Source organism: Meriones unguiculatus, chromosome 10, assembly GCF_030254825.1.
Source record: "Meriones unguiculatus strain TT.TT164.6M chromosome 10, Bangor_MerUng_6.1, whole genome shotgun sequence".
NCBI classification, from domain to species: Eukaryota; Metazoa; Chordata; class Mammalia; order Rodentia; family Muridae; genus Meriones; species Meriones unguiculatus.
The window spans coordinates 111977508-111985470 of record NC_083358.1 but is presented as its reverse complement, the minus strand read 5'-3'; the positions used below and the strand labels follow the sequence as shown (position 1 = coordinate 111985470).

Here is a 7963-nt window from a genome sequence, read left to right as displayed (position 1 = left end):
GTGATAACAAGTGGATTACTTCACCGGCATTAGAGCCTACTTATTCAGGAGTACAGCATATACTGAAGACCACCTGAGACTTTTAGCCTTGTGGATTAAGTGAGTACTGGCTTTAACTATGATTGGATTAGCTGAACTGCAGCCTGTAAGTCATTGTCAAAATTCCACTTTCTGCATATATAGAAAAAAGTTCCTTCTGTTTATTGCTACTCTAGAGGACCCTGACTAATACAGCACATGTAAATGAGAGTCTCTAATATTTTCCACTCTTCAGAAGTTGGATATGATAACACAAACTAGATACCATTGATTTAAAAGTCAACACACACACACAATTTAGCAGTGGCTAGTGACTGGTGATAACTTCTCTGACTAATTCAAATCTAGATAAATATTTTCAGAGAGATACAAATTTACAAAGTTATAGAATAGAGAACCTAGGTGTATTTGAAAGTAAATTTTAATAATTCTCTATAATTATGTCCTGCATGGTGAAGAGAAAATAATGCTAGCTCTCTTTTTTTTTTTTCTTTTGATCCAGTTTAATTTCTAAACTACCTACAGCAGAAATGACAGAGGACCTGGCAGCTGAGAGCTGGGGCTCCACACATATTACCATCAAGACATTTTCCTACAAGTGGACAATCAGTAACTTCCATTTTTCTCTGGAGGGATTGAGAGAAGTCATAAGCAGTCCAGTTTTCTCATCAGAAGACAATGACCAAACAAAATGGTGTTTGAAAGTATATCAGAATGGGTTTGATGAAAAAAGCAGAGATTACCTTTTAGTTTACCTGGCATTGCTCAGCTGTCCAAAGAGCTCCACTTGGGCAAAGTTCCAGTTTTGGATTTTAGATGACAATGGGGAGAAAAGAAATAATGTGGAGAGCCAAAATGTCAAGGGTTTCCTGCCATACCAACACTGGGGATTCAAAAAGTTCCTCCCTCGAGAGTTCCTCCTGTCCCAGGCCCAATGGCTACTACCTGATGGCAGGCTCACACTCTTTTGCAAGGTGAGTATGGGCCAAGATGTTGTCAGCCTTTCTCTACAGACATCTGCAATCAACATTCCAAGGTGCTCTTTGATAGATGAGCTGGGAGCACTGTGGGAGAATTTACACTTCACAGACTGCTGCCTCTTGGTATCTGGTCAGGAATTCTGGGCTCACAAGATCATCTCAGCAGCTCGCTCTCCAGTTTTCAGAGCCATGTTTCTTTTCTTTCTTTCTTTTTTTTTTGTTAAAGCCACAGAAACTGCTCTTTATTCAACCTCCTTACTGAATAGCGATTTTTTCCCCTTCTTTTTTTAAATTTTTTTTATCAGTTACATTTTATTAACTCTGTATCCCAGCCATGTCCCGATCCCTCATTCCTTCCCAGTCCCTCCCTCCCTCTCTCATCTCCACCGTGCCCCTTTCCAAGTCCACTGATAGGGGGGACCTCCTCCCCATTCATCTGATCCTGTTTTATCAGGTATCTTCAGGACTGGCTGCAAAGCCCTCCTTTGTGGCCTAACAGGACTGCTCCTCCCTTCGGGGGTGGGGAGACCAAAGAGCCAGTCATTGAGTTCCTGTTAGAAATAGTCCCTGTTCCCCTAACTTTGGGAAACCAATTGGTTACTGCGCTACCAGACGCTACATCTGAGTCAGAGCCATGTTTCAACATGACATGGAGGAGAGGTGAAAGAACAGAGTTGGGATCAAGGACCTGGAGCCTCAAGTCTTCAAGGAGATGATGGGCTTCATTTACACGGGGAAGGCACCAAAACTCAACACCATGGCCACTGATGTTCTGACAGCTGCTGACAGGTGTGGCCTGAGTGCTTGAAAGTCATGTGTGAGGATGTGATCTGCAGGGACCTCTCAGTGAAGAATGCTGCTCACATGCTCCTCTTGGCTGAATTCCACAGTGCAGAGCACCTGAAAATGCAGGCACTGGATTTCATTACACTTCATGCTTCTGAGGTCTCTGAGACCTCGGGTTGGAACATCTTGGTAGATTTCCATCCCCACTTGGTGGCTGAAGCATTCCATGCCCTGGCTTCTGCACAGAAGCCTTTCATGGAAACCACTCTCAAACACCTGAAGACATAGATCCTAGCACCTGCTTCCTTGTGACCTCCACCTGTCTTCCTGAAACAACAGCCACTGTTTTTACCAGCAACTCCCAAGTAGACTATGTATGGCTGTTGCATTCACCGTCTATCTGGTGAAGCACACCGTTGTGGCTCAGGATTTGAAACAGATGGAAGAAGGTCAAATGCTGGTTGGGTGGACAGCCCTGGACTCAGGTTTATTCTACCTTGTATCTACTTTGTTTTGCTACTGGTTTGATATTTGTCCCATGAGTTGGAAACTGAGATTGAACTTAAATGATTGCAACAAACACATCTCAACAAGGCATGTTTTGGGCTGAAACATGTCTGGATTAGATTGATCAGAACCCATGACCGATGGATCAGAACAAAGGGGAAAACAAACATGAACCTGTAATGATATGAGAAGGGACAAAGAAGACTTTTTTATAGTCTCAGTTTGTACGGACAGGAGTGATATCTCAGTTGGTAAGAGCACCTGTTTCTCTTGCAGAGGACAACTGGATGCTTCTCAGCACACACAGAAGTTATTTCAACCCTCTGTAACTGGACATACACAGGATCTGAGGCACCTTCTTACCTCCATGGACACATCCATCTCTGTATTCCAAACCTTACAAATAAAACATAAAATGAATAAAAATATCAAAATCATTTGTGGGTTTATCTGATTTATATGTTCAGGAAAGTCAAGTTTAGTGCATTCAGCCATGGAGGTTTGTACAGACTCCTCAGTACCCCTGTCCTATTAAAACCCTTTCTCCTTTTTCTTAGAACTCAGTGTGTAATGCATCAACTCCTTTTTTCTTCATTACTTATTTACTTAATTAATTAATTGGCTTTACATCACGATGTGAACTTACCCTACCTCCTCCTCTTTAAGCCTGTCCCGATGCCACCTCCTCCCTTTCTTCCCCACCCACTTTATTCCAGAGAAGGATAGACCTCTGATGGATAGCAATAACCTTGGAATGTTAAGTAGGACTGGCGACATCTCATATTGAAGCTAGACCAGGCAGTCCAGTTGGAAGAAAGTGATCAAAAGGCAGGCAACAAAGAACCTCTACTCCCATTGTTAGGGAATCCCTATGATGACAATGCTGCACATCTGCTCCATGTGTGTAGGGGGACTGGGTCCTGCCTTGCATGCTATTTGTTTGGTGGTTCAGTCTCTGTGAGTCCCCAAAGACGCAGGTTAGTTGATTCCCTATGACTTCTTGTGTTGTCCTTATCCCTTCTGGCTCCCTCAAACCTGCTCCCTTCTTCCACAAAACTCCTGTAAATAGCTATTAATTGACTGTAGGTTTCTGTACCTGTTTCCATTTGCTGCTGGATGAAGCCTTTCTGAAGACAGGCTTCTATCTGCAAGCACATCAGAGTTTCATTCACAGTGTCAGGGGTTGGCTCTCTCATGGGATGGGTCTCAAGTTGGTCTACTCACTGGCTTGCCAGTCCCTCAATCTCCACTCCACTTTAATCCCTGCACATCTTATACAGGAGACATATTTCAAACAGAAGGTTTTGTGAGTGAGTTGGTGTCCCCCTCCCTCCAGTGGTAGTTCCTCCTGGCTACAGGAAGTTGTCAGTGAAGACTCCATACACTGCACTACTATATATCTCTGTTAGGGCCACTTCTATAGCCTTCTGGTAGCTTCCCCTGTCTCAGAGAGGTCTACTGCACACACCTATTTCCATTCTATGCACAGGTCCATCCTCTCCCATCACCCTATGCCCCACTCTCTTTACCTGATCTCCATTCCTGCTAAATCTCCACACCCATTTTCAGCCACTTCCTTCATTACATTTATTTCAGATGTCTATTTTTCCCTCTTTGAATGGGATTCAAGTATCCTTTTTGGGTCCTCTTTGGCTTATTTGGGTTTGTGGATTGTAGCATGGTTATCATATATTCTATGGGTAATAATTATATTGTTGAATATTAATTTTTTAATATTGGTTTATGTTTTATTTACAATAGTTATTCCTAAACCAGCTGTATACCAAAATAACCATACAGAGACTAGGATTTATTTAACTAACCTAGAGCACAATGCTAGGCAATAGTTACACCACTCTACACCTCCACACCCACATAGTTTCCTCCCATTCAGATTTGTCATATTACTTGCTGTTCATCATAGCTTAATTCTGGGTTCATCTCTCCTATGGTTCCAAGTTTTGTCCTTCTGATCTCTCCTCTCAGACTCCTCTCACTTCCTTCTTTCTCCTCCTTCTCAGACCAGGATGTTCTACCATATTCTCTCCATTGCACAGCATTGGAGAGAATTTTATTCAAAATACAGAAAAAAAATGTTAGCATATTTACACAAACTTGAACAGGTGATGTTTAGAATAAACATCCCAATGTAATGTTTCCATTGAAACCACATGCTGGAATGGACAAATCTGCATTTTAATGAACAAGGGTAATTGTGTACATTCCACAAGAAGATTATACCAACATATATCCTTACAAGTGAACACAATCATGTGTGTCTTTCTGGGTCTGGGTTACTTCACTCGGGATGAAATTTCCTTGTCAATCATGTTATCCCAAATATCTTATTTTATCTCTCCAGGACCTTCTTGCTTTTGGGGCCTCCAGTGAGAAGTTGGGTCTACCCTTGAATGTGTTCCTTGGTCTTTTTTCCTTGGATCTTTTCATAGTATTTCCTTTCTGTATGCGTAGTGTTTTGATTATCATGTGGCAAGGGAACTTTCATTTGTGGTCCAATTAATTTGGTGTTCTGGATGCTTCCTGGATCGTTATATGCATCTCCTTTGGGTTAGGGGACTTTTCGTATATGATTTTGTTTAAAATATTTTCTGGGGCTTTGAGCTGTGATTCACAGCTCTTTCTAGTCCTATCATTTTTTAGTTTGCTCTTTTGATAATGTCCAAGAAATCCTGGATGAATCAAGTCAGGAAGTTTGACATTTTAATTTTCTATTATTGTATCTTCAACACCTGAGCTCTCTAGTCCTTACCTTGTATTTTCTTGGTAATGCTTGTGTCTATATTTCCTGTTCACTTACTCAGACTTTCCATTTCCAGAGTTCCCTCAGTTTGTTTTCATTTTATTGCATCTATTATCATCTTCAGTTCTTCGAGTGTTTTATTGATTTTCTACAACAGTTTGTTTTTGTTTTTGTTTTGTTGTTTCGTTTTTTAGGTTGTGGAGAGGTTTTTTTTTTGGTGTTTTTTTTGTTTTTGGCTTCATGGCTTTCTTTAAGGGATTTATTTACCTCCTCTGATTTTTTTATTTCTCTCTTTCTTTTCGCTTTTAACTTTTAATTATCTAATTAATTATTTAACTAAGTAATACGTTAACTTTATAATATCTTTTTGTCCCTTTTATTCTCTCCTCCCAGTGCCAACTCACACCCCAAGTTTTCCCCTCCACTCCTCATCAGACAAGGGGATATCGCCCATGAGTACCAGCTGACCCTGGCACATCAAGTCTCACTAGTACTAAGCACATGGTCTCCCGCTGAGGCCACACAGGCAGCCAGCTATGGGAAAAAGTTTCAAAGACAAGTAACAGGACCAGCAACAGCACCGTGCTCCAATTGTTAGGGGAAATGAAAAATAAGTTGCACATTTGCTAAATATATGTGTGTGGGAGTGCTAGATCCAGCCCATGCATGTTCTTTGGTTGGTGGCTCATCTCTGTGAGCTTCCATGAGCCCTGGTTAGTTTACTCTGTAGGTCTCCTTTTGGTGTTCTTGACCCCTCTGACACCTTCAATCTTTTCCCACACTTTTTCACAAGATTCCATGAGTTATGCCTGTTGTTTGGATGTGGGTCTTTTTATCTGTTTCCATCGGTTCTTTCATGAATCCTCTCAGAAGACAGTTATGCAGAACTTCTCATATTTTTTTAAATTTTTTATTTAGTATGATTTTTTTAATCATTACAATTTATTCACTTTGTATCCCATCAGATCATGACCCTTGTACCTTCCCAATCCTGCCCTTCCTCCTTCCCTCCCTCATCTGCTTCCCTGCCCCTTCCCCAGTCCACTGACTGTGGAGGACCTCCTCCCCTTCCATCTGACTCTAGCCTGTCAGGTCTTATCAGGACTCTCTTTCATAGCCTTCCTCTGTGGCCTGTTCAGGGTGCTCCCCCTCAGGGGAGGTGATCAAATACCAGCCACGGAGATTTTGTCAGGGACACCCCCTGTTCCCCTTACTAGGATGCCCATTTGGAAACTGAGCTGCCAAGGGCTAACACTGTGCACTGGGCACAGGTTATCTCTCTGAATGGTCCTTGGATAGAGTATTAGACTAAGTGGAAATTTGTTGTTTCTTGAAGACTGAGTTTTGTCATGTGATATTTTGCTGCAAGCCCGGGACATGATATTTGTTGTACGTTGGCTTGTGAAAGGGCATGTGATGTTTTTCTGTGAGCTCTCACATGTGAGGGGTATAACTTTGGCTTGCTGAGAATATCCATGGTGGGGGACTCTGACAGGAGGAGATATTTAGAGGCCCATGGATAGGGAGGCATCCATTTTTGGATTGAGATTGTTGCACTGATCTTTGGGCTTCTACACTTGACTGTGCAGAGGGAAAACTTCTAGAGAACTTCTCAGAGGAATCCAACAGTCTTGTGGCTTTCGCTGACTTCATGTTGTTGCTTGGTGTTGGCCTTTGGACTGGACTGCTGCCATCCTGCTGACTGAGTTTGGTAATCCCCTCAAGTCCCATTGACCCTAGCAACAGGAAGCAGATAAAGGAGGTCTACAGCCCTTTCTCCTTCTGAACTCCTACCTAAGTTAGGAGTGTAGGAAGGGCATTAAAGGTGTTTAAGAATCCCAAATACTGTAGGTTTAGAAATGTCTGGAGCTCCAATAGAGAAACAACAGAGTAAAAAATCTGGGCCTAGGGGACATTTTCTGAAACTCAAAGTTACTGTTTCCTTGAATCAAGGACAAGGCTGCTCCAATATAGAAAACAGAGGGTTTTGGGAGTACTAGAAAATGTGTGTTCTGGCAAACAGTAGTTAAGGATGAGACCCAAATTAATGGTGTAAATGGATGGTGTTCAAATAAAAGGTTTGGTGCAAACAGTAGCTGATGCCAGTATACTTTCACAAAAGTCTTGGAATACAGATTGGCCACTTCAGAAGGTTTATAACACAGTTTACAGGAGTTGGTAAATTATTGCAGATAAGACAAAGTGTCAGGTGGATTAAAGGTGGGGGAACAGAAGGGCAAACAGGAAAGTTGAGACCCTATCTGGCTGACATAAATTTCCCCTCAATTTATGAGGAAAGGATCTTTCATAACCATGGGGTACTCAAATTAATATTCCTGCAGTCCCAGGGACAGAAAATGAGGTACTTGGGGATCATATGTAGGATGCTTCTGGAGTAGGTATAGATACAGGTGATCAAGAACAAGTATAAACTGTGCCCATTGTCCAAATGCAGGACATCACAGTAACTGACTTTCCAAATTTATAGTAGGAACCACTGCTGAAATACCAACAGCCTTGCCCCTGAGCTGGATATCAAACAGACCAGTGTGACAAGTGCAGTGGCCCATAACAAAAGAAAAATAGCAGGCTAATCAAGAACTGGTTCAAGAGCAGCTGGAGGCTCAACATATAGTAGAGTCTACAAGCTCATGGAATTACACCCGTGTTTGTTGAAGAAAGGAAATCAGGAAATTGGAGAATGATAACAGATTTAAGAGAGTCAATAGAGTTATTCACCAATGGGTCCTTCGCAGCTTGGACTTCCTTTACCTCCTTGTTACCTAGAGCCTGGCCTATAATAATAATTGATTTGAAAGATTGCTTTTTGCACAATACACTTGATAAGCAGGACAGGGAAAGTTTAGCTTTCTCAGTACCTACTCTGAAT

General features: G+C 41.9%; 1 pseudogene; it reads left to right on the top strand.

The window, feature by feature from the left end:
• The first annotated feature begins 569 nt into the window (after positions 1-569).
• LOC110544797 (speckle-type POZ protein-like) lies at positions 570-2093 on the top strand (annotated as a pseudogene).
• The last annotated feature ends 5870 nt before the right edge of the window (positions 2094-7963 follow it).